The sequence below is a fragment of the Ceratotherium simum genome, chromosome 20, assembly GCF_057802395.1.
Source record: "Ceratotherium simum simum isolate JZ-2026a chromosome 20, ASM5780239v1, whole genome shotgun sequence".
Classification (NCBI taxonomy): domain Eukaryota; kingdom Metazoa; phylum Chordata; class Mammalia; order Perissodactyla; family Rhinocerotidae; genus Ceratotherium; species Ceratotherium simum.
In genome coordinates this window covers 6,803,358-6,830,469 of record NC_141919.1, presented here as the reverse complement: position 1 = coordinate 6,830,469, position 27,112 = coordinate 6,803,358, and the positions used below count along the sequence as shown (strand labels likewise).

The 27,112-nt window shown below is 44.7% G+C and overlaps 1 long non-coding RNA gene and 1 pseudogene across 1 annotated transcript; one reads left to right on the top strand and one right to left on the bottom strand.

Annotated features, from left to right (window-relative positions):
- The first annotated feature begins 8,233 nt into the window (after positions 1-8,233).
- Positions 8,234-22,491, top strand: LOC147914342 (uncharacterized). Its single transcript, XR_015555344.1, has 2 exons — positions 8,234-8,597; positions 16,956-22,491. It is a non-coding gene; the product is annotated as an uncharacterized LOC147914342 (long non-coding RNA).
- Positions 22,492-22,535: 44 nt separating this feature from the next.
- On the bottom strand, positions 22,536-23,806 carry LOC101398907 (A-kinase anchor protein 17A pseudogene; annotated as a pseudogene).
- Between the last annotated feature and the right edge of the window lie 3,306 nt (positions 23,807-27,112).

Sequence of the window (27,112 nt, the reverse complement as noted above, 5' to 3'; positions counted from 1 at the left end):
ATACTTTTGTATTTTTTTTTTCTTTTTTTGTGAGGAAGATCAGCCCTGAGCTAACATCTGATGCCAGTCCTCCTCTTTTTGCCAAGAAAGATTGGCCCTGGGCTAACATCTGTGCCCATCTTCCTCTATTTTATATGGGATGCCACCACAGCATGGCTTGACAGGCGGTGCGTTGCTGTGCGCCCGGGATCTGAACCTGTGAACCCCGGGCCACTGAAGCCGAGTGTGCACACTTAACTGCCACGCCAGCTGGCTGGACCCTACTTTTGTATTTTTATAACATTGATTTTTCTCCACTATGTTGTGATCAATATGTTCTTTATACTAATCTTTGGAAATTTGTTGAGATGTTTTCCATATCTTGGACAACAGCTGCAGTGGAGGTCATCACCTGATTAGTTTACGATAAAGCAGTCACTCTCCAAGATCCATCAAATTTCTGTCTAGTCTGAACAGAAATGATAGGAGCCTTTACCCTGAATCTTTTGACGATGGCTCTCTGCAGTTTCCCGAGATGTAGCATTGATTTGGTGGTTTACTGTTCTCGCTTCTACTTGGCCCTTTTTACAATCAGGGAACCAAAGTGGGGATACTGTCAGTTGTCAAGTACATCTATTCTAAACACACTCAGGAACAGGGGAAATAAGCACAGGGTAGCTCCAAGGACTAACTGAGCTGCCTGGGACACAAGCTGGGGCTCAAACTCCACGTGTGACCTGACCCAAAAGGAAGACAACTGTCAAAGAAATGTCGAGTCACAGCCACATCACCAAGTATGGAAGGTGAATCTGGAACAACAGACAATAGGCACATGACAGCACAGTCAGAGCCTCCGTCAGGTCTCACAGTTCACCAATTCTGTGTCTGATCTGTACTTAACCCGTCCATTGAGTTTTTAATTTCAATTATTTTTTCCTCACTATAAATTCTATTCTGACAATTCTTAAATCTGCTCTATTTTTATAGAATCTTGTTATTTTACCATTTTTGACATTCTTTTCTTTACACATATTAAACAGTCATTTCAAATTCTGTATCTGACAGTTAATACATCTGTCATCTTTGTATAGCTTATTCTATAACGTGTTCCTGCTAACTCTTGCTTATAATGGCATCTTTTTTTGTGTGTGTGAGGAAGATCAGCCCTGTGCTAACATCTGCCAATGCTCCTCTTTTTGTTTTTTGCTGAGGAAGACTGGCCCTGGGCTAACATCCGTGCCCATCTTCCTCCACTTTATATGGGACACCACCACAGAATGGCTTGCCAAGCAGTGCGTGGTGCGCACCCGGGATCCGAACCTGCAAACCCCGGGCAGATGCAGAAGAGCACACGCACTTAACGGCTTGCGCCACCGGGCTGCCCCGGCATCTCTTTTTATAGGGGGGATTTACTTCCTATCTCCGTCTCTGAAGCTCAGATTGGTTCTCCTCTATCAGCCTCATGTCCACTTTCCAGGTAAGAGGGGAACAGGAACAGGCTAGCATTTTCACCAGGAAAGCAAAACTGTCCTCACAAATCCCAAGCAGACTTCTGTTTCCCTCTGCCCGGTCAGAACCGTGTTACGCGCCGGCCCTGACTGCAGGCTTTAGCCCTCCAGAGCTGGGAGCGCTGGAGACGAGTGTGCAAGAGCAGCTGTGTGTCCTGCTTACAGAGAGACAGGCAGGAGTGCCGGGTCACTGCTGTGGGGTTGGTGGCGCGAGTCAGGAAGGCTACAGAGCCCTGTTGGGGAGCAGGAGTCACGGGAGGGGACTCAGACCCACTTAGACTCCTCTGGCCCTGACAGCTCCACACTGTAATGGGGACCCTCGCCCTCAGAAAGTGGTCTGAGAGTCCTGACGCCCTGTGAACGCTCCAAACAAACCCGACACTGTGCCGCAGGCATAAGAAACAGGGGCCCTTCAGGCAAGGCCTTTGGCTGTAGAACCACCACCAAACGCCAGGTTCTCCCTACAGCTGCCGCCTGTGACCTGCTAGTCAGGCCTCTAAAGCACCTGAAAGGAAGCATCAGCCACAAATTAGGATCTTATACAGACAAGGCAAAGATTCAGGCTGACACAGGGAGAGAGGAAACATCACCCAGTCGAGATTGATTTCAAGGCCTGAAAACATTCAAACTAATCAAAAAGGGTACTACTGCAATTTCTTATAATACATACATACTTAATATAAAATCTAAAAAACATAGACGCTGTTAACTAACTCCTGAACCACATACTATACAATTTTCAAAAGCGATGGCTATTGAACAAAATGTAAGGTGACAATATCACAGAACTTTCACACACTCAGTGTGGACATAATTAGCAGCAAGCTATTCAAACAAATACAAATCTGTTTTTACACTTTCCATTTTTGTTTTTAACTTTGCTTCATAAAATCACTGATAATTGAGGCTTTTTCAAGTATAGGATTTCTAACATTAAATTATACTTTCTAAGTATTTTTATAAAGAAGAAATGAAAAAGATACATACTACATTGTTTGCCATAAATTCATACGCAAAAAAGTAAAACACAATTCAACAGAATTTATCCATGCTTCCCCCTCTCCAACACGAGTTTTAGATGTTTTTCTAACTCCTTTATAAATATTTTTGTTAAAATCAGTTCTCTAATTCATTTATGCAGATTAGGGAAAAATGATTTATAATGACTTTATCTTTAAAATTACGTCCTGTATATTTCTGGCCCCTATCCCCCCCAAATCTGGTGCTAAAGTAAACAATAATGCAATGTACTGTTTCAGGGGCCCAAATAATCTGTGATCTTAATTTCCCAAATATCCAAAGATTCTAACTTTCTGCCAATATAAACAAACGTCTCAAGTGGCCACAAATCACTTCTTAGTAGTTAGCAGGAGGAAAAAATGCATAGTATGAAGATTATTTAACTAAAACTTTTTTATTTATACCTTTCCCCCAAGCTACAAGCACTTTTGAGCATTAAACTACATTGTGCGTGCACAACTACAACAGTTTACGTTTGCTCAGGAACATGCAATCTTATTAGAAATAAATAACTTTATGCTTCACAATTTAATTGTCTCTTAAATAGTTTCCCTGGGGGGAAAAGAAGAATTTTGTGTTCTTCAAGAAACTGGTATATATAAATGAACTGCTATGTGTTCATTTAAACTTTGAGGAAACCTAAAGTTTTTGTTTCTATTTTTTTTTTCTAAAAGGCAATACAGATTTGCACTTAATCACTGTTCGCATAGTGAAGGGATGGAATGGTAGATATAGATGAAATCTTTTGTAAGTGTACAGTTGTAGGATATACTAAATGGAAAAAAACTGACACTGACAATTGTTTAAAGGAAAAAAGAACTAGAGTCAAGAAAAATGTTGAAGAAGAATATCTACTCTTAAAAAGAAGAGAGAAGTGTTATACAACACAAAAACAAGACCTAGAGATTTGAAAAACACTCATTTTACTGCTTTAAAAGACAGACAAAAAAATGATAGGCAGAGGGAGTCTAGACCAATTAGAACTGAGGCAGCTGTAACAAATATGGAACACAGTGCAGTGACTTGACCCCATTAAGGAAATGAGTGATTAAAGTTAAATTTCACAAGTCTTCATGTCTATAATAACACAAAATTCACAAAATATCAAATATACAAAGTCTGGATTTTCCCCTGAGATTTATCATCAACTATGAAACCTTTGTTTGATGCAGTGACTTTTACAACCTTCTCTGTTGAGCAGCACATGCTGTATAGGTACAGACGCGCTAGGATTATACCGTGAGAATTATTGTTCTCATCTCAAACTAGTGAGTGGCCTTTTTACTCATACTTACGTACATTTCATTTCCATTGTAAGACACTTAAGACCCTTCTAGTGGTACATTTTAATCAGCATATTACATAAAAAAGAATCTTGATTTCTAAAATGAATCATTTTAGCACTGTCGCATGATGGGTTTAATTGAAGAGTTGAAGCTTAATATGGTAACTGCACTGTACGGTTTAAACTAATTCACAGCTGTAGGAAAAGGTTTGACTTTTAAAATATAACCAAGATGAGACTGCACAGTTATGAGCAGTAAAATACTAGAAAACAGTAAATGAATAAATAAGATGATTTTTTATCAGTGGCCATTCATTATTTTGCTTTTAGGAACCTTGAAATTGTCTTCTTTGAGTTTCAAATGTTCTGGTAAATCCAGTCGTTTCTTAACTTCCTCAATATCACCTTGAATCGCTGAGATAAGTGACTGCAGGGAGAACACACCAGGTGAAGATGATCATAAATCGCTGCTGGACTCCCCGCTGCTCCTGTGTGCAGCCTCCTGCAAACCCCGAGGGTGGCAGCGTCTCTGGCACAGGCTAGACGCCTGTAAATGTTCCATCGCTTCCCCAGACTCAAGTAGAAGTCAACGGTACACACAAGATGGCCCTGATCTTTTTGCAATTTCTTAGAGAAAGGTATTAGCAAAAAGATACATTGCAAGTATCAAATGGAAGAAACAAATATTCACTATCAATTCCCTTCAGTATTTACACTTGTGAAAGAAACTCCACAATAGAATTAAAACTGTCACATACACTAAGATACTTGATACCATTCGTTTCAAATGTTCTGATTTCCTGTTTCTTACACTTCAAGCATTGCAAAGCATCCATTATTCATCACAGTGTTAATTCTTACTTGTTCCTTAAAATATGAAAAGGAAATAAAGATGGCATTAACTTCATCATACTGTTGGAGAGAGGCAGCCAGCCTGCTGGGTTTGAATCTAGGCTCCATCACTTACTCTGTGGCCCTGGGCAAATTACTTAACCTCTCTGTGCCAACTTCCTCATCTGCAAAATGGGCAAAATAATTCCTCATATGGTTGTTGTGAGGATGAAATGAGTGAATTCATGTAAGGCACTGAAAACAGTGCCTGGCACATATTAAAAGCTCAAATATTATCTGTCCTGCCGTGGTTATTACAAGTAGAAGCAGTAGAGGTAGTTGCAGTAATATTTAAGAAGATCTAAATAAGAACTTAGCTAAAGAATCAAAGTTCTTTTCCGGTCTGAGGTAGCCAACGACGGCCACATTGAGGATGTCCCCACAGAAGTCTTCTTTGAAGGTATGCAAGATATGAGTTTCCTACAGTCGAGAAATGTTAAAAAGATTACCATGAGATTACAGAGTACTTAAAATTTGAAATATATTTTCCTGTTTATGGCATGAGGTAATTTAAATGAAACAATCAATACTCATTAAATTTTTAAAGACTGATTAATATCTAAGTGCCGTTTTTCCTGAATTCTTCCCTAGCTCCTGTTCCTGCCCCTGACTTTACACGTAAACACTATTACTGAGTAATGATGATGTTATACCACAAATCTGGTATGATTTGCTGTTTACAGAAAAAACTAACAAGCACCAAAGTAATTAAGGGTCTTATCAAGGCAAAAAAACTGAGCAAAGGCAGCAAAGGGAATGAGCAAAGTATTAAGAGATGTTACTACTGAAAGAACTAGTTCTGGGGTTAATCAGGACCCATGTGTCTCTGACACACCACGTTACAGCACCTTTGAGGGGTAGGCAGAGCTGAAGACTGATGTGGGGCCAGAGGACTCAATGCAGGTTCCCGACCAAGAATGACGTGGCAAACGGATATAGGACACGTTGAAGCCAAAGGTGCAGGAGGTCAAAGATGCTCTGGACTCTGAATTTTAGTAGACTCCTGTAAAGAACAAATCTGAGTCCAAAAGGCAGAAAAAACCAATGAAGAGAGGAAACAAATTCTTTCTTTTCAGTAAAATTTTGGATAAAAAGGAAACTAAGATATGTAAGACCTCGACACTGATCATTACAAAACATTATTGCGAGAAATGGTAAAGACATCTACTCTCCCTAAATTGATCTACAGATGCAATGCTATCCCAATCAAAATCCTCTCATTTTTTTTTTAAACCATGGAAACTGACAAGTGATTCTAAAATTTATGCGGAAATGCAAAAGGCCAAAGTTACCCAAGAATATCTTGAAAACAAAACTAGAAGATTTATACAATCAGATATCGGGAGCTATTATAAAGGTATGGAAATAAAGACAATGTGGTAATGGCCCAAGGACAGACTAGGAGACCGAGTATGTATGAGTGCACTTTAGACTCTCACACATACAAAGTCACTTGATTTATGACCAAGGTGAACTGCAGTGCTGTCAGGAAAGGATGATATTTTCCATACATGGGCTGGGTCAATAGCCACATGGGAAAAAAATTAAGTTTGAGCCCTGCCTCATACCATACTCAAAAATCAATTTGATGTGGAAAATAAGACAATTTAGCCTTTAGAAGGAAATCTCGATGAATATCTTCATGACTTTGGAAGAGGCAAAAATTTCTTAAATAGAATATAAAAAGCACTAACCATAAAAGAAAAATGATAAATTGGATTATATTAAAATTAAGAACCTCTGTTTTTCAAAACACACCATTCCATTAAGTGAATTTAAAAAAAAAAAAGCAACACAGTGGGAGAAGATATTTGCAATACACAGTTCCAACAAAGGAATTGGATCTAGGATATATTAAGAGCTTCTTTAAGTCAATAAGATGGCCATTCCATTGTTTAAAAAAGGGGAAAACACTTGAACAAGCACATCATAGATGTCTGTTATTGGCAAAGAAAAGGAAAAAGAAAAACTATGAAAAGTATGAACCTCCTACCAATGGAAAATTGAGTTTCTCCTAACTATAGAAGGACTTGACTGGCTTTATAGTAATAGTTCTGTTATCTGAGTAGCTAATAAGGAGAAATTAGTCATGGAATAGCCTCTCCTTCCCTTCATTTCCTCCCTCATTCTACAGAAAAACAGTTTGTGTTCTTTCATAAATCCTTTTCCTTATCTGCTCCAACAAATAATTTTCACATCCTTAATATTCAAAAATAAGAGAAACATTGAGCATAAGGGTAAGTAGTTCTGGGCCATTGCTATTGTTTATACCACCAACACTTAGCCCTGTGGTTTTCCAACTGTGATACAGTTCTCTTCTATAAACTCTTCAAAGAAGAAATTTACAGCAACTGTAACTGTCTTCGCCTCACACTTGAGCTAATCAAAACATTCAGCCATAACCAGCAGATTAAGCACTTAAGCTGTGTGGGTCTTGTGAAGAGGGACCCTCAAAATGATTTAAAAGAGAAAAAAAAAATTACCTTCCAATTTTATCAGAAAGCACCATCCATGTAGTAAGCAGTTTTATCTTAACAGGGTGACTAAGTGATTAAAGGGTGAATGAACTATATTAACTGTGGCAAGCTCAATTTTACAAAACAGGATCTTGAAATACTTCACTTTTATCTCCAGTAAAGGTAAATATTTGGGCAGTTATAAAAGTTAATATTATTGTAATTTTGGTTTGTAACTCCACTTTTTATTTTCTACGTGATTTAAAGGATAAATGCATAAAAATTATTAATCTATGTTATTGGGCACATGCATAAAAATGTAATTTATAAATGTTTGTATACCAGTAAAGTTGGTGTAAATTCAAATTAGACTTTTGTAACTTTAGGATGTTAAGTGCTATCTCCAGTAATTACAAAGAAAACATCTATGATGTACAGCTATTTTATTTATTTATTTATTTATTTTTTGTGAGGAAGATCAGCCCTGAGCTAACATCCAAGCTAATCCTCCTCTTTTTGCTGAGGAGCACCAGCCCTGAGATAACATCTATTGCTGATCCCCCTCCTTTTTCTCCCCAAAGCCCCAGTAGATAGCTGTATGTCATAGTTGCACATTCTTGTAGTTGCTGTATGTGGAACACCGCCTCAGCGTGGCCAGATGAGCAGTGCCACGGTGCGGTGCGCGCCCTGGATCTGGCCCGGGGCCACGGGTAGCAGAGCGCGCGCACTTAACCGCTAAGCCGCAGGGTCACCCTGACATACAACTATCTACTGGGGGCTTTGGGGAGAAAAAAGGAGGAAGATTGGCAACAGATGTTACCTCAGGGCCAATCTTCCTCAAAAAAAAAAAATGTAGCAAATTCTAGGAGCCAAAAAGAACACACAACTGTGTCCTAAAAAAAAGAAAAGAAAATATAGAAAATAAAAAGAGAACACTTCTGGGGTCAGAGGAAACCAGGCAGTGGCCAAAGGGCTGCTCCCTGGCTACAGCGGGGCGGGGCCACATTGTGGGCGGGGCAGCAGAGGGGCGGGGCTAAAGAGAGGTGGGGCTACGGAAGCCGAGAGGACGCAAAGCCATTGGCCGAGGCGGAGTGCGCAGGCCGGCGGGCTGGGTGAGCTGGGCACCGTTCCATGCGGGCCGCTGTCGCCGCGCTCCCGCCCACAGCCGCACTTACTTCCACTGTCGCCGTTGTTCCGGGACAGAGACGCCGCCTCTAGTCGCCGACAGCTTCGGTTGGGCAGCGGGGTGAGGGACTCGCCGCGGCGTGTCGTCTGTCCCCCGGCCCTTTGTGCGGCCGGCCGAGCTCCCGCGTGTCCCCCGCTGGTCGGGGGCCGGACACCCCCTCGACGGCCGCCCCCGCGCCCCGAGGAGGCGGCGTCCTGAGGCACCTGCCGAGCTCCCGCCGGCCGAGCGGAGCGGGGCTTCGGCGGCGCTGCCGGCAGCGGGCGTCCCCGCAGGTGAGCGCAGGGGGCGCGGAGCCCCACCCGGGCCGGGCCACGTGGGGGCGGGGCCCTCGGCCGGGGGCTCGGGCGGGTCGTGGGGCTGCGGCAGCGGCGACCCCTGCCCTCCGCCCGGCTCCCGCTCCCGAGGCGGGGGACCGCTGGGCGGGCTGAGGGAGCCCGTCCCTGCCCGCGGCTGCGACCCCCCGGGACCGGGCTTGAGGGCTGGTGAGGGCGCGAGACGGGGAGTGAGTTTCTTCTTCAGTTTCGGTAGAATTGACCGGTGAACCCGTCTGAGCCTGGGGCTTTCTGTTTTGGAAGGTTATATTGATTCAGTTTCTTTAATAGACATAGGCTTATTCTAATAGTCGATTTCTTTTTGTGTGAGTTTTGGCAGACTGTCTTTTTCAAGGAATTGGTTCCTTTCATCTAGGTTATCAAATTTGTGGCTACAGAGTTGTTGATAGCGTGCCTTTGTTATCCTTTTAATTTCCATGGGATCTGTCTGTAGTGATGTCCTCTTTCATTTCTTAGTTAGCTTAGCTTTGGGCTTATCAATTTCATTGATCTTTTCCAAGAACTAGTTTTTGGTTTTGTTCATTTTCTGTCTTGATTTCCTATTTTAATTCCATTGATTTCTGCTCTAATTTTTATTTTTTTCTTCTTACCTTGGATTTAATTTCCTCATTTTTTTCTAGTTTCCTAAAGTGGACGCTTAGATTGTTGATTTTAGATCTTTCTTTTTTAATACATGCATTCAATGCTATAAATTTCCTCTAAACACTGCTGTCACTGCGTCCCACAAATTTTGATAAATTATATCTTCATTTTCATTTCCTGTAGTTCCAAATATTTTAAAATTTATTTTAATATTTATTTTTTGACACGTGTTATTTAGAAGTGTGTTATTTAATCTCCAATTATTTTGGGATTTTCCAGCTACCTTTTGTTACTGATTTCTAGTTTAATTATATTGTGGTCTGATGGTAAACATTGTATCATTTCCATTCTTTTAAATTTGTTCAGGTGTGTTTTATGGCCCAGAATGTGGTCTGTCTTGGTGAATGTTCCATGTGAGCTTGAGAAGATGTGTATTCTGCTCTTGTTGGATGGAGTCCTCTGTAGGTGTCCATTATATCCAGTTGATTGATGGGGTTGTTGAGTTCAGCTATGTTGTAATTGACCTTTTGCCTGCTGGATCTGTCCGTTTCTGATAGAGAGGTGTTCAAGTCTCCAACTGTAAGAGTGGGTTCATGTATTTCTTTTTACAGTTCTCTCAGTTTTTGCCTCACGTACTTTGATGCTCTGTTGTTAGGTGCATACACATAATGGATTGTTATGTCTTCTTGGAGAATTGACCCCTTTATCATTATGTAATGCTTCTCTTTATCGTTACAGCTTTCCTTGATTTGGAGTCTGCTCTGTTTGAAATTAATACAGTTATTCCTGCTTTCTTTTGATTAGTGTTAGCATGGTTTATCTTTCTCTATTTGTTTACTTTTAATCTATATGTGTCTTTTTATTTAAAGTGGATTTCTTGTAATCAGCATATAGTTGAGTCTTGTTTTTTTGATACCCTCTGACAATCTCTGGATTTTAATTGGTGCATTTAGATCCTTGACATTCAAAGCAATTATTGATATAGTTGGGTTATTATCTGTTGTATTTGTTACTTTTTTCTATTTGTTGCCCTTGTTCTTTGTTCCTGTTCTTGTCTTTCAATATTTTTGTGCCTTTTTAGGTTTTGATTGAGCATTTTATATGATTCCATTTTTTTCATCTTTTGTAGCATATCAGTTATACTTCTTTCCCCTTTTCTTAGTGATTTTTCATAGGGTTTTCAATATACATTTACAGTGAATCCAAGTCCAATTTCAGAAAACACTATACTGCTTCATAGGTGTTGCAAGTACTTTGTTTAATCGATAGATCGATTGATTGATTGCTCAGAAAGATTTGCCGTGAGTTGACATCTGTTGCCAATCTTCCTTTATTTTTTTTTTCCTCCACAAAGCACTAGTACATAGTTGTATATTCTAGTTGTAAGTCCTTCTCATTCTTCTATGTGAGTCGCCACCACAGCGTGGCTACTGACAGATGAGTGGTGTGGTTCCGCACCCAGGAATTGAACCTGTGCTGCTGGAGCAGAGTGTGCCAAACTTTAACCACTAGGCCATTAGGGCTGGCTCTGCAAGGCCTTTATAATAACAAAATACCCCTACTTCCTCCCTACTATCTCTCTTATCATTGCTGTCATTCATTTCACTTATATATAAGCATATATGTACAATTTATTGGTTTTCAACCCTTAGAACCAGCTTGTGGATAAACACAGGACAATGCTTCAATTGCATGACAAAATGTAAACGTTAGCAGCACAGACAAACAAAAGCAAACACATTATTGACAGAAGGTGTGTTGTACATGGGGAAAGGAAAGGCAGAGGAACTGTGGGGACATAAACAGTCTTGTGCATAGAGAAAATCATGAGATTAGGGTGAAAGTTGATAAAACAAGAAATAAAGAGCTAATATTTCTTGAGAGCTTCTGTGTGTTGGACACGAAAGGCTGCAAATGCATTATTATTTGCATCATCATGAACAACCCCATGAGATAGGTGTTATCCATTTCCTGGGTTTACAGGTGGGGAAACAGAGGCACAGGAAGGTTATGTAAATTACTCAGGGATGCAGAGCTGAGAAACTGAAGAGCAAGGATTCCAAGCCAGGTGGTCCATCTCCAGAACCAGTGCTTTAGCCGCTGTGCTGCCGCTTCCCTCATCACTAAAGGGAGCAAATTTACATGACGTTACAAGAGAGAAGCAGCAAATTAATGAAATGAACATGACATATTGGGAAGGAAGAGGGAGGAAAAGTAGTGGGAGTGGGAGTTTATCCTCCCTCTTCATGTTAGGTGGTAAAAATGTTGTCTAAAATGGATCTGTCATGATGCAGCAGGATCAGCATCATGTTTAGGATTATGGCGTAACATGGAAGTAGTGAAAAACTGTCTCTGGAGAGGGGAACTGGGGCGAGAAGGGTTGAATGTCAGTATTATTCGAGTTGCTATGGTGTTCATGTATTATTTTCATAAAAAATAAAAGAATATTTCTGTTTATTTAGAAATAGCTTCAGCTGTGTAAGTGCATCAAAACATGATATTCAAAATCATCTTTATGTCTCTCACATTTGTTAAACATTTGCCTTATTGAGGTTATTATTCTTAGCTTGAAGACCTTTTTCTTTCTAAAAAAAATCAGGAAGTAAGAATTTTTAAAATTTGTCCCTGATAATATTGCAGGTATGGCAGAGAGAGGGTGTGGGACTATTAGAAGCAAACTGCATTCCAGCCCTGCTTCTGAGAGGCAGTTCTGACTAGAGAGGGCAGGCAATTCTCTGAGCCAGGGAGCAGGAGCTTTGATCTCTGGACTGTGATACACAACTTAGAGGAAGGTGGCAGGTGCCTGGAGGAGTCCAGCAGCCTCTCTGTGATGGCACTCTGTGTTCTTACAGGGCTCATCTCATCAGTGTGGCACTAGGCTCAGTGCTGTGCATTGTTAGGCTCAGTTATCTTTTTCCATGAGTTTACTTCGTACAAGTCAGCACTTAATGCTCCCTTTAAAATAGGGATCTCCTATTTGAATTGCCTAGTGAAGGCAATCAAAGCACTGTTGCTTCAGGAACTCATATATTTATATATATATATATATTCTATCTCCATCCATCATCTATGTATCAATCATCTATCTCTCTATCATCTCCTTACCTACGTACTTGTATTAGTCTGCTCTAACAAAATACCATAGATTGGGTAGCTGAAACAACAGATATTTATTTCGCACAGTCTGGAAGCTAGAAGTCCAAAATCAAGGCAGATTCAGTTCCTGGTGAGGTCCCTTTTTCTAGCTTGCAGGTGCCCACCTCCTTGCTGTGTCCTCACAGGGTGGAGAGAGAAAGCTCTGCTGTCTCTTCCTCCTCTTATAACAGCACTAATCCCATCATGGCAGCTCCACCTCAGGACCTCTTCTAAACCTAATCACCTCCCAAAGGCTCCACCTCCAAATGCCATCACATTGGGGGTTAGGGCTTTAACATATGAATTTTGGGGATACACAAAAATTCAGTCCATAGCTCACTCTATCTATCTATATATGTATCATGTATCTGTCTGTCTATCTATCATTATGTATAGAACAATAAGAACATGGATTATCAGTCACTTCCCTGCATTATTTTATTTTATCCTTCCTAAACTCTTGAAGGTAAAGAGGCCACAAATAAAGCACTGAGTTCACTGAGACACTTGAAGGTTGAGTCGACTGTGATCACACAACCAACAAATGGTGGTGTAGGGAATTGAACCCACATCTTCTGTGTCCTCTCCTCTTCTCTCTCCCACTTGTGACTCTATTCCAGCCACATTAGTTTACTGACTGCTTCCTGAGGACACCAGGCATCTTTCCTCTGGGCCTTTGCAGTGATTGTTTCCCTGATCTGGAATGCTTTTCCCTCAGACATCTGACTCAATCATCTCCCTCTAAACTGTTCGAGTCCCACCTACTCAGTGAGGCTTGTCCTGTCCGCTGTTTAACTCGAAAGCCTTGCCTCTCTCTGCCCACAGTTTCCATCCTCCATGTGCTGCTTTATCCTCCACAGCATTTGTTACTGACTGACCTACCAGGTAATTACATACGTTTGTTGTTTCTTTTCTCCCCTCCATCTAGGATGGAGGCTCCACAGAGTCAGGAATTTTGCCTTTATTACGTCTAGCGGAGACCTGGCAGGACTGTAGGGTCAGACAGAACCGAGGGCAGCTGTAACTCGTGTGATTTGATATTTTAGTGGTTTAGGTTAGAGCCACGCCAGTTAATAAAGACGGTCTTTTCTGAGAATTTTAAGCAGCATGATAAATTCTAAGTAACCTTAAATTTTCAATAGTTACAGAGCAGTCATGAGCTCTTTCTTCCTTTGTTTCTCCAGATGCAAGAACCCAGATGCCAAATCCATCCTCTCTGGGTGAAGTGGGAATGTGTGAGGAAGACTGGCCTAAGTCCAAATTAAATAAAAAGATGCACAAAAAGACGTTTAAACATTTTAAAAACTGAAGTCATAATGTGCAGTTTCCTGTCCCACATCAGGGATTATCCAGCCTCCAGTGAGGACAGGGTGGTGGGAGAGGAGAGAGCAGCATAGAGGGAAGAGGCATGGGTGAGACACGCCGTCTCTCCCTCCTCTGGGCCTTCCTTCCTCCTAGAGTGTCGCCCCTCACACTCAACACCCAGATGTCGGGCCAGCACGTGCCGTCATCAAGTGTGGCTGCTTCCACGTCCCAGTCACCGGGACACAGGACATTTGCATAGTTAAATCTGGCTCGGCACATCACCACCCATATATTCACCCAATTCTTCCGCCACAGCTGAGTCAAAGACACATGAGCAGAGGCAGATTAACAAGAACAAGATTTTATAAATAAATATAAGTATATACGTAATCTGGGAAAGATAAGGGCCCATTGAGGCAAATGGGTAGGGGGAGAGGAAGCCCCTGTAAATAGCAGTGGGCATCCTGCCAGTTCCCAGACTAGAGAAAACTGGCCCAGAGCTTGGGTAGGCCATGTTAACAGTCAAGCCAGGGATGGCACGATTGATGATACATGCAGCTGTCTTCTGCTCTCCGCACTGGAGCTTCTCAAGTCTGGGGCAGTTCTGACCTGGGCTCGTGTGCCTCGCCTTCCAACACACACATACGCACAAAGCACACATATACACATGCATACACCCCCCCACACACACATACACACCCCATGCTACACTCATACACATGCAAACAACAGACACACAATCCCCTCAGGTATGGTCCTCTGGCTGCTGTAGGAAGAGAGCAGGTTCACTTTCACTTGAAGGGGCTGAGTCCCTTTCCAGTGGAGCAAAGTCCATTCCTGGTTACACACAGTTTGCAGAGGAAGATCTGCTCCTTATTTGTTGAGGTTCATGATAGAAGAAAGAAGTGGGTTGGTGGCTCCTCTGAAACCCTGGCAGGTGATGAGGGTGCCCCAGAGGCAAGGCTACTGCTTGCTGAGCCCTGAGCAAAGGCCCAGCTGCTCTGACCAAGAGCCTCTAAACACAGTGCTGGCTCCTCCAAAGTCAGAGGGGAACCTTCTGGTGTTTTGACAGAGAGTAGAGGTTTCTGTCTAAAAATGTGTGGTGCTGTCCCCCATCGCACCACCTGTGTTCTGGGTAGATGGGCTCCAAGTGTTCTGATGGCAGGTGGTGCCACGGGCTCCTCCCATCACGGGTGAGATGTTGTTCCCTCTGACTACACCCCCTGGGTTTTGGCCAGGTGGGCCCCAGGTGCACCGATGGAAACTTGGAATACCAGGTCCTCCAATCATGGGAATGATGTCCCCTCACATCGTACCACCTGGATTCTGACAGGTGGGCCCTAGGTGTTTGGAATGAAGGTGGAACTAGAAGTGCGTGCAAACACAGGGATGGTGCTTTCCCCTCCTACTGCATCCGCCGTGCTGTGGCCAGATGGATCCCACGTTGTCTGCCCAAAAGGAGGACGAAGAAGTGGTGCTGGGTGCCCCTTCAGTTCTGCCCCAAAGTTGAGTGCACTGGATGCCTGTGACAGAGTAAGGCCTGGGGTGGGCACACTGACCCCAAAGCTCCCACGATCCATAGGGGCTGCAGGTTCCAGAAACACAAGTGGGCCTGGAGTTGTTGGCAAACAGTGAGCTACTGTCCATTGTGCTGGGCATCCTCGTGGCAACTCCAAAGCCAGTAGTAGTAGATGTGCCAATGGGGAGAACACCTGGCATGTCACCAAAAGTCAGCTGGGTGTTGACAGTGGTGCCAAAAGCAGAACCTGGCGATGTCAAACCTGCTAAACCTGGTTGCATTGTGCTGCGTCTGGGTGGCCGGGCTGCAGGAGAGCTTAGACCCACAGCTTGTGCTGGGGCTGCCAGTTTTCCTACCAGGAAAGAGTCATTAGGCTGCTGCCCATCACAGGCCCCAAATATGGGCTGACAGGAAATTCCTGGGTCAAAGAGAAGGTTGGAAATTGAGTTCCATCTGCTGACTGACTGTGCAGGTAAACAGGTGGAGACGTGGGCTGAGGCAATGCCGCCGCTGGGTGGTGTGTTCTCAGAAGCCAGAAGTGCCATATAAAATGGGAAGTGGTTCTCCCTGGAGACGGGGAGACTGGAAGATGACAGCCTGGGAAGGAGGTGTGGGATCCATAGCATCGGTGTTAAAGGCAGGCTTGAAGTTTGCAGAGGTGCTGGCTGCTGGAGGGTAGGGGACTGCAGGAGCCACGAGGGGTGGGCTGGTGAGAACAAGACTGGGGAGAGGGTCTCCCTGCTGCTGCCCATCAGGGGTCCGTGTCGTGTGTGGGCTGAAGGTCAGTTTGGGGGCCAAAGGGGTAGTTAAAAATTGATGTGGGGACAGGGACCATCAATGAAGATGGGCTGGTGGAGACTGGTACCTTTGCACGGTGCCTCTGCTTCACATTGCGATGAACTTGGGAAAATGGGAGACATCTCACACTGGAGCCTGGGGGAGACCTGAAAATGACAGACTGGGAAGGGGGAGTCATGTCCATGTCAATGACACCAGGCTCTAAAGTGGGCTGGGAGGTCAGACCTGCAGGTGCCGTGGCTGTGATGGCGGAAGGGACTCCACAGAAAGGATGGGTGGCTGGTGAACACAGGGTTCCTGGTGGAAGGGACTGGAAGAGGGGTGGGTAAGGGAAAAGAAGGGGGAGAATCTACACACATGGGTGTCGGGGATGCTTTTTGTCAGGGAGTGACTTGAAGAAGGTGGAGGTGTAGGAGGTGTGGGGAGGCCAGAAATAGGAGATGCTGTAGCCCTGACTGAATGAAAAGGGCCTCCATTCTCATTCAGTGGAATTCCCAAAACAGGACTGGATCTAAAAGGAGGAAGAGAACCAGCAGGAACAGCAGCAGGAGGACAGTTTGGGACTGTGTATCTTGTTTCCTGATCAGTATTTGGTGTCGGGGAAGGTGGAGGGGCAGACAGGTGAGGGGGCTGGCCGACAAGTCAACCAAGTCAATGGGAGGAGCAGGGACCTGTGAAGACTGAGTGTCCAGGGGCAGGGAGTCTGCAGTCTCCGAGGCAGGTGGGGAGGAGGAAGGGGCAGGCTGAGTGGCACTGCAGTCTGCCATGGCCCCTGTTTGATCTTCCATGATCTTGTTCTGCTGACACTCAGTGTTCTTCTCCTGGGTGCCCAGGTTTTTGGCAACAGCTGTGAAAGGAAGCTTAGAAGGTGGGGACAGCTCACTTTAGCCCCACAGCAGTGGCAGTGGCAGGCATAGTGGCAGGGCAGCTCAAGTGGCATGCTGTCTTTCCATTTGCAGGGCCTACTGCTGGGAGAGACCGGGGAGAAGAGCTCCTTGACAGGGCGTCTGAAGGCCTTTCGTCCTGCGTCTCCTTACTGGACATCAGTGACCTGGAGAGCTGGGCCGGTGGTCTTCACCCAGCACCTCCTTTGTTGACCTCTGTGGCAGCAGGAGCAACATGGAGTTGGGTCAGAGAGCACTGCTGCATCTGGATCAGGCTTCCCAGGAGGCAGGACATCTCCAGCAGGGCTCTAGGAGGTGGTGACAACATGGCTTTCCCAGGAGGAGCTCTTGGAGACCTCTGGGCCTTCTCACTCAAGCTGTCTTCTGGGTGCTTGGGATGGAGGTCCAGAGGCCCAGGACTGCACTCGAGGGAAGTGAGGACTCTGTTGGTCTGCAGGGTCCTAGATGTCAATGGTATGTCCCCACTTCTATGGGGGCCCTTGTTCCCATCGTCCTGTCCCTTGGTCTCCACGTGGTCCTCCTCCTCTTTTGCCATCCCTTCTCTGGGCTCTTGGAGCTTCACCTCAGTCTCCTTTGGGCAAGGAAGTGGGACGTGATTGGATGGTACCAGCTTCATAGCTTTGACTACCTGCTCAGATGGTGAACGCAGGAGAGTAAATTTGCACCCTGGAGGAGGGAAATTTATGGTTCTCAAGTGTCCAAAACATCAGGAGCTTACAAGCAGACTGCATGGCCTTCTTTGAAGAGTCCCACTAGCTCACCAAGGGGAGGATCCCCAGAAGGGAGCACATGGCCTGCTGGATCATATACTGCCTCTCCTGTGAGATGTAAAAGCCAGTTGATAAAAGCGCAAGATCCTGGTGGAAGAGCCTGCAGCCAGGGCTGAGGGCAGGTGCAGGAGCAGTGGGGTGGTCCCGGCCAGGCAGGGCAGCATCACGGGTTGGGGATACCAGGTGGCCACAGCCAGGCAGGGGAAGGTGGCAGGGAGGGGACAAAACTTACAAAGGAAGTTGCCCATGTAGAGCCGCTGTGCGCCAAACCATCTGAGAATAGAGTTGAAACTGGAGACCTTGTCCTTAGCTTCTGACTCCTCCTGGGGCCAGGCAGGCACTGCACTGTTCAGCTTGTGACGTCTCCTTGGAACGTGTCACAGAGAAAGGGTGTGCCAGGGGCACACGCCCGCCAAGTATGTGAAGAGATGGTGCCAAAGGGCAAAGGGTGAGGCCCCAACGGCCCTCCAGCTGGACTTCCTAGCACCTGGAACTTTCTGCTGCGAGTTGCCTGTGTTTGGCACCAGACGGGCCACCATATGGGGACAATTCTGGACTGGGAGGCCCCATCCCCATAGCTCACCCGCACCCCCCCACCCCACCCCCCGCCCAGGGCGCTGCCTCTGCAGGCCCGTGAGCACCTGAGTGTGTGTCGCCAGTGCTTTCCTCGGGGTCCCCCAGGTCAGAGCCTGCTTAAATCCAAGCCAAGAGCCACCAGATCTTGCCAGAGTGTGGCCCGCCTCCTCCAGGGACCCCCGTCTGCAGCTTCTCTGCGAGGCCTGGAGCCAGGTGCACCTCGTCCTTGGCCCCTAGGCCCCCAGCATCATCAGCCAGGTGGGCAGGTTTCTGAGGAGGGGACGGGGAGCCCTGACCTGACTGGATGCTGTACCCGACGACATCTCTTCCTGGCAGGCAGGTTCTATCGTCACGTTTTTTAGGAAATTTGTTGTTTAAAACAACATTAAACCTTAGATCACCACAGATTTTCTCTTTGGTCTACTTGGAAGGATCCAAAAATGTAAAGATTGTAGGCAGTGCAATTACACCAGAAAACGGGTGTAGCTTGGTTCATCATACTTACCAAGTAGAGAATCATTACATAACCATAAAGGGGACAATTCGTCAGGAAGCTACAACCATTCAGATCCTCCAGGTGCCTAAAGGCTGCCCTGCTCGTCTAGTGGTTAACGTTTGGCCTTCTCACTGCCCTGGCCTGGGTTTGATTCCTGGTCAGGGAACCTCCCCACCCATCTGTCCCTTGTCATACTGTGAGTTCACACTGAGGACATAAAATAAAAAGTGCTCAGGGGCCGGCCCAGTGGCACAAGTGGTTAAGTGCGTGCGCTCTGCTGCAGCGGCCCAGGGTTCACTGGTTCGGATCCCGGGCGTGCACCAACGCACCGCTTGTTGAGCCATGCTGTGGCGGCGTCCCATATAAAGTAGAGGAAGATGGGCATGGATGTTAGCCCAGGGCCAGTCTTCCTCAGCAAAAAAAGAGGATTGGCAGATGTTAGCTCAGGGCCGATCTTCCTCACAAAAAAAAAAACAAAAGTGCTTAGAAATAGTCTATTAATAAGTGAGTCCCCATAAAATCATCTGCTCCTGATTTTATCTTATTTCCAATTTTAAAGTTACTTTCTATGAACTGAAACCTTCCGAGCTCTTGCCCATCCTCTTGGTGTATTTCTAGTCTACAAGGATTCTCTTAATATTCCAAGTTATTTGCAAACAGAAAACGAAAACATGACTTTGTTTTCCAACCACATATATATAAAAGTATGGGTTTTTTTTTGTTTTTCTTGTTGAAGAGAAAAATTAAAAAAGGGAAGAAGGCAGTTAAAAGGATAAGTCACAAAGTTGTGCCTTAAGGTTGGTTACATTTTCCAGAAGACCAGCAGCAATTTGGCTCAGGCCTCAATCCTGGGCAATCCCCAAAGGCACTACTCGTCACCTCTAGGTGACAAATCAGGACTCCATTTACATCTCAACATTGATTCATTGCAAAATCTACATACTTAGGGTGCCCAGAGTCTTTTGTAAAAGTCGGTTTATTCATTTCCAGAATGTTTTCTAGTGTTTTCAGGTTGAACGCCCTACATTGATCATTGCTTCTAAGGATCTGCAGGAGCCTTGGGACCTACAAAGACAGCTTTGGCATTTCCTTAAAATTCAGGACAGCTCACCATCTGCTCTCCCTTGGACTGACCCTCACGGGATGAATGCAGCCCTGCAGAGCACCGCCTGGGTCTGTCCATGGTGTTGTTCCACACAGAGAGAGAGGCTGCTTGGAGAGTTAGGAGGCTTCGGTTCTGCAGCCTGGATTTTTATTTAAAACACTTTTGTGAGGGGGATAAATAAATAGTTAAATGTGTGAAGTCAAAGAATGAGCTAATCCTGGAGGAACCATTGCAACAAAGATGTATATTAGGCCCTAGTATGCTGTTCTCCTCCAACTCCATGAGTGCTTTTAAGTATTTTTTTGACACCCTGACATTACTGGGGAGTCAAATGTGAATGAAATACGATCTAGTTATAAATTACATAATAAGGTTGCTAAATTTTCCCTGTATCATTCAGTATCCTCATTTCTTCTTCATATGACAGCAGATGTTTTAAGAAGAAAGGAATTCATCTTTTTTTTTCACCCAGTTTATAACCCAAGAGAAAACCTGTCTCTTGATTTTGTAATCTGTATATTGCAAAACCAGAAGACAGCACATTCACTAACTAGTAAAGGACGGGTGTGGTAGGTGAAGAAAGGAGGACAGAGGAAATGAGTGTCGAAGATAGAAAGCTTCAACCAGGCACGTTCAGAGATCAAGTCAAATACAGGAGGGGGAGGCACACACACTCAGGATGGCTTAAAAATTCACCCAAATATGCCCAGTTATCCCTGGAATACATTGTCAGGGAGACTGTGTCGATGAACCTTTTTTTTTAAAAGACTTAATTTTTTTTAGAGCAGTTAGATTTACCACAAAATTGAGAGGGAGGTACAGAGATTTCCCATATATGCCCTGTCCCACACATGCATAGCCCTCTCATTATCAACATCACTCACCAGAATGGTACATTTGTTACCAGGGATGAACCTACATTTACACATCATAATCACCCAAAGTCCACAGTTTACCTTAGTGTTCACTCTTGGTGGTGTACATTCTGTGGGTTGGGACAAATGTATAACAACATATATCCATCATTATAGTATCATACAGAATATTTTCACTGCCCTAAAAATTCTCCGTGCTCTGCCTGTTCATCTGTTGCCACCTGACCCTGGCAACCACTGATCTTTTTATTGTCTCCATAGTTTTGCCTTTTTTAGAATGTCATGTAATTGGAATCATAGGGTGTGTAGCCTTTTTATATTGGCTTCTTTCACTTAGTAATATATATTTAAGTTTTCTCCATGTCTTTTCATGGCTTGATAGCTCATATCTCTTTAGTACTGAATATTATTCCATTGTCTGGATGTATTGATGAACTTTTGAGACTGGGAATGCTCAAAACCATGATCCTTATCCTTAATCCACCCAGGAAATCGTAATCCCAATTAAAGAAATCTATAGTTTTTCAAACTGTGCTTACAACATCACTAATAATTTCTCCAGTTCCCACAAAAGTCTTAAAAAGCTGGTGGTGTCCTGTTTTCATTGACTGACATTAAGAGACATTAACTTACCTAATGATGGCTACTTGATCTTGATTAGAAACCAAGTGCCCCCAACTCGCACCACTAGCCCACTGCACTGTACTAGGGGGTTGGGACTAGGGTTTTCATGTTTAGCAAATTAAAATACGGTATTTTATCTGGCAACCCTAGTAGGAATAAAGGCCCCACACAAAATGGTGGTATCAGAAATAGCTTCAGTTTTTCAAGAAACCTAATAGAAAGTATTTACCATGGCGTGGCCAATGACAAGGCAAACTTTCCACCACTCTCTCTCCCCACCCACTATTCAGTGTATTCTCTCATTTGTTATCCTGATTAGAAGTTTTGAGCAGCAACTATATGTGCCTCTGGAATGAAAAAAAGAGACAGTAATTAATGATTACTCAAATGCAGTTTGTTTGGAAGGCTAATTCTTTCAATGGTGAGAGTTAATAGCAGATGGACAAAGAGTGGGAACCACTGTATGCTAGAGTCTGCATGGACTGCCTAGAAATGGTGGGGAGGGGCAAAGGGGGTGGGCTTCAGAGGGGCCTCTAAGATCCCTCTCTGCTCCAGTCTGAGCAGCTCTGCCTGGTCAATTTACATAATAGGATTCAGTCTAAGATTGCATCTGAAGAGAATGGCCTCCTGCTAAAATACCATCTGTGAAACCATTGTTCTAAATTAGAAATCTGCTGTCCAATACAGTAGCCACTAGTCACATGTGGCTACTGAGCCCTTGAAATGTGGCTGGTCCAACTTGAGTTGTGCTGTGAATGTAAAATAAACATCAGATTTCAAAGACTTAGTACAAAGAAAAAAATGTATAATATCTCCATAATTTTTATATTTATTACATATTCAAATAGTAATATTTTGGATTTATTAAAGTAAATATATTATTAAAATTAATTTGACCTGTTTTTTTTTTGAATGTGACTACTAGGAAGTTTATCTTTGTGGCTTGCATTATATTTCTATTGGATAGTGCTGATAGACCGTGCTGTGAGATACATGAAAGGAATTTTAGGACTGGTGTGAATGGCACATTACCACTTGCAGGTTAGTTTCGATTGTCCAGTAGCCTCAGCACTTTCCAGCTAAGAGTAATTTCATGTTTCTGTTACTGAGAGTTACTCTAAAACAATAAAAAATTGTTATTGCATGCTCTCTCCAAGTTTTTTTCCTGTATCTTCTTTTCTCTCAGTATTAAGACTTATTTCTTCTTGTTACTGTTGCAACCATCTGGGGAAAGGCGGGGCTCTGACTGTGGCTCAGTGTTTCAGAGAAATGCACAGATGGCAGCCTAGAGCAAGAAGAGGTGGTTCTGTGCTGAAGATCAAGACCAGCCCTGCCCCTCCGGGGTGGTACCTTGGCTCTGCTCAGTGGCTCCAAAATTAGCCTGATGGACCCCAGGTTCCTCAGAGCCAGCAGCTGCTTTTGGTTTCCAGTTTTCTTTTTTCTCTTGTAGCTTTTTCTGTCCTCTGCTTGTAGCTTCTCAAGCTTTACCTGATTCCAGTGGAATTCATGGTGCCTCTGTTTTTGTTCCCTCTTGCGAAGCTTCTCCTCTCTTTTCTTCCTCCAGTTCTTCTCGCTCTGATCTTCTGCTCTCTGCCTCTCTTCTGCCTCTTTTTCTCAGCTGTTTTGTTCTTTTCTTTGCTGCTGTTTCTTGATTGAGGCATCACTCAGGTGTTGGGTTGAATCAAAAGAAACCTTGGTGTTGCAGGCCGTGGCCTTGCCATCCTCGCCTATAATATGAGCTTTATCCCACCCAAGGTGCTCATGGCTTGGATGAAGCCCCCATACCCACGGTACTCGACATATGCCTTGAAGTTCCAGTGTCCCCCGAAACTGAAGGTGTGGAAGTTTTGGTCAGTCATCTCCTCTCCACCTGGTAGGGGTCCAGCATGGGGATGTCCATGTTCCATATCTCCCTAACCTTCTCAAACACCCTGACTAGAACCTCCTCACTAGGCTTCTCCAAGCCCAACTCCTTCAGGGCAAACCATTTGCAGGGCAGCCCCTCCAGGTGAATCTTGTCTGGCCTCTCTCCTGGCAACATTCATTCATATCCTTCACCGGTGGAAGAAGGAGTCCTGGTTGTGGCAGGTTGAGAAGTCGAATTTGATGAACTTGGTGGCTCGTACCTTGAGTATGTCAGAGAAGCCACTGAGCTGAATAGCCTTGCCGCCAAGGAAGGCCAGGAAGGATTTGACCAGACTCTTGTTTTCCACCTTGCCCTTCAAGTAGATGAAGTCCATGATGCTCTTGGAAATCTGGAGTATGGAGAACCGGTGACTGTGCACCGTGCGCTACAGCCTTTCCATCATCTACCAGTTGGAGATGGACTTCCCAGGCTGCTTCAGCTGTGGGAGGGCCAGGCTGAGAGTCATCTTTGTGATGGGCTTGAGGTGGAGGCTGTATGGAAGGCAGAGCTCCACTGCCTCAGACACCTTGTGGGCTATGGTACCTGCTGCCATAGGGGGGTTTTGGGCCGGCACAGGGCTCCACCTGTGTCCCTGGCTGCCACCACTGGCAGAACTTGCTGCCTTCTCCCAAGGACCCTCGGAGGCATAGCCTCCACTCCAGGCATCACTACTGTCAGCTGGAGTCTCCCCTGAAGGGACCCACACCTCTGCCACCACCCCTGTGATGGTGCTAAGTGCTGGAAATACAAAGGTAAGACATTAATTTCTGCTTTTGAGAACCTCAGTCTAGAGAGAGACAAAGAGTAAGTAAACAGTTACAAATATGCCCTCTGGGCTGCAGGTACCTTGACTGTCTTGTTCATAGTTGTATTGACAATGTCTGGGCCATAGTGCCGGATAAATATTTGTTGAATTAATAGGTGAATGTATGCATAGTACTAAGGAACACAGAATGGAGGAGTTAGGGAAGGCTTTGTAGAGGAAATGCTGACTCTGATGGATCAGAAAGAGGTAGCCAGGCAAAGCAGGCTGGAGAAAGTATTCCAGAAGGAGAAAGGGCAAGGTTGGCTCAGCTTTACAGTAACAAGCCTGGATTAGAGGTTGGCGGAGGAGGTGATGAGAGATGAGGCTGAATGTAAAGAGAGTCCCATGAGGAAGAGCCTCATATGCAAAGCTACTAAGTCAAGATTCAATCCTAAAATCAATGGAGAGTCATTTTTAAGCATAGGTGCATCTTTATGATGTTTGTGATGTAGAAAGATGAATTTGAGAGCATAATGGAGGACTGGTTAGTTATAGAGTGGCTAATCCTGGTGGCAAGAAGACGAGTTAGAGAATTGGTGAATAATTCAGGCAAGGGAAGATGAGACCCTGAACTAAGGCAGAGATACTAGAAAGCCAAGAGATGGGAGACGGAATTAGAAGATCTCTAAGGGGTAGATTTGACAGGATTTGAGGACAAACTGACTGTGGTGAGAGAGGAGAGGCAGAGGGTAACGGTCAGGTTACTGTCTCAGGCAAATGGGTCAGTGAGGCAGGCACACCTTTCCCAGCTGGAACCAGCCCAGCGGGCAGGAGAGGCACTGCATGCTGTGTCTCCTTCACATGTCCTACAAGAGCTGTGGCAGGGACACCGGTAGCTGTCCTCATGGCGTAGTAGCCCTTGGGGCAGTCCTGCATGCAGATCACATCTGCCAAGGGAGGAAAAGAGTCTATCTTGGTGTCAAATATGACACCTTTCCCCACCTCGTCTATATGCTTCCCACTGTGTACCATGGGGGGAGGGGGGATACAGGAGGAATGAGACAATGTCCTATGGGCTGATGCATATCCTTGGGAGCTCAGATGAATGTCCAAGAAATAAAATCAACCACAAAGCCATTAGGAGTTGAGAGAAAACAGGTCAGCGTGGACTGGCGTTGGTGGGCAGGACAGAAACCACAGTCTTGTCAATATGAGCCAGAGGATATACGGGGTATCCCAGAAGGGGGAGGACATTTAAGGCAGATACTGGGGCAGCAAGTGTCAAGTCTCCGTTGAAGAAAACTGAAAGTGCAGGGCCAACATGATGACATGTTCCCACAACATCAACTTTCCATTTCGAGCCTTGAATGTGTTTCCTCCAATATAAGATTTTAACCTCAGTTCTGCTGTGCTGCCTGCACATTGTGGCTCTTGAAATTAAAATGAAATAAATTAAAACTTCAGTTCCTCAGTTGCATCAGCACAGATATAGAACACTTCCATCATGTCATAAAGTTCTGTGGACGGTGAGTCTCCGTTTTGCCCAGGTATTTAAAAATTAGATTAAAACCTTAAATTCTCTGCTCTACACAGCAAGATGAGTTGGAGTTGAGTTGTTAGCCCCACATCACCCCAGTCCTTCCTCCACCAACCCCAGTGGAGCCGCTGATTCTTGCCTTCTTCCTTAAGAACATGTAGGGGGGCAAGGTGAGGGTTAATTAGAAAGTAACAAACTGAGATTTTCTGACTTTGCAGGTTAGCGCACAGTCGTTAGCGGCAACTTCTTCCCCAGCTCCTGCTCAACCTCGTAGAATGGAAGCCAGGCTCTCCTGCATTTCTAGTGTGAGCCACTGGTCAACTCTAGACCAGAAGCCAGTCTGTGTCCATAACTCTAGTCAGCATTAAGCACAGGCACTGATGGAAAAGCTAAATAATATGAGCTGCTGTAAAAAGTGCTGTGGACTCAAATTCTATGTTGGGAGGTTCTCTGAGCTCTTTGAGGGCAGGGCCACCTCATTCACTCTGAGTTTCCAGCACCCAGCACAGTGCTAGTTCTCCAGTAAATGCTTGTTCTGCAGCTCTTGTGGTAAAGATAGATGTTGGTAATGGTTCATTGTCCAGTTGATGTATCTGGTTAACTAGGGGGAAGCCCTAATCCCCTAAAGGTGAAACACCTCTGTACTAGTTTCCTATTGCTCCTGTTACAAATTACCACAAACTTAGTGACTTAAAACAATACAAATTTCTTATCGTACAGTTCTGGAGGTCAGAAGTCTCAAATGGGTCTACAGGGCTATGTTCCTTTTGGAGGCTCTAGGAGGGAGTCTGTTTCTTTGTCTTTTCCAGCTTCTGGAGATCACCTGCATTCCTTGGCTTATGGCCTCCTCCTCTATCTTCAAAGCCAGAGTACATCTTCTCTCTCTTTGTTCCTCTGCTCTGTCATCACATAGCCTTCAACGACTAACTCGGAGCATCCTGCCTTCCTCTCATAAGGACCTTTCTGATCATCCAGGTTAAGCCTTCCAAATCAAGACCATTAATTTAATCACACCTGCAAAATCTCTTTTGCCATGTAAAGTAACATTCACAGGGTCTGGGATTAGGACGTGGACCATTTTAGGGGCAGCATTATTCAGTCTACCACTGAAGAATCACCTAGTTTATAGCTAGCTGACCCTGGTGGAGTGGTGGTGAGGGGCAGGGTGGGAGAATGTGAGAAGATCAGGCCTCACCACATTCTGTGCCCAGCCTTTGGGGGACTATGGCTCTGTGCTACCCAACAGTGCCAAAATCTCAGTTCTAGTCTAATTCATCTCCCTAGTTTAAGGGAAGATGACCTCATAGAGGTAAGATGTCTTCCTGTCTGTATGAAGGCACCTAGGTTGATCACTGACAGTACTCTAGATTGGGGTAATTAGAAAAGAAGGTCTCAGGGGTTGGGATGATACGAGAAATCTGGAATATTCTCATGAAGCAGCAACTGCTGGGAAGGAAGGTCACTGAGGTGTGTGTGAGAGGAGCTAAGATGGATGGATAGAGAATATTGGCATCTTCGAGTGTTTTCTACCGGGAGGTGATCAGGAATGGTATGGAGGACAGCTATCCCTGTGTCTC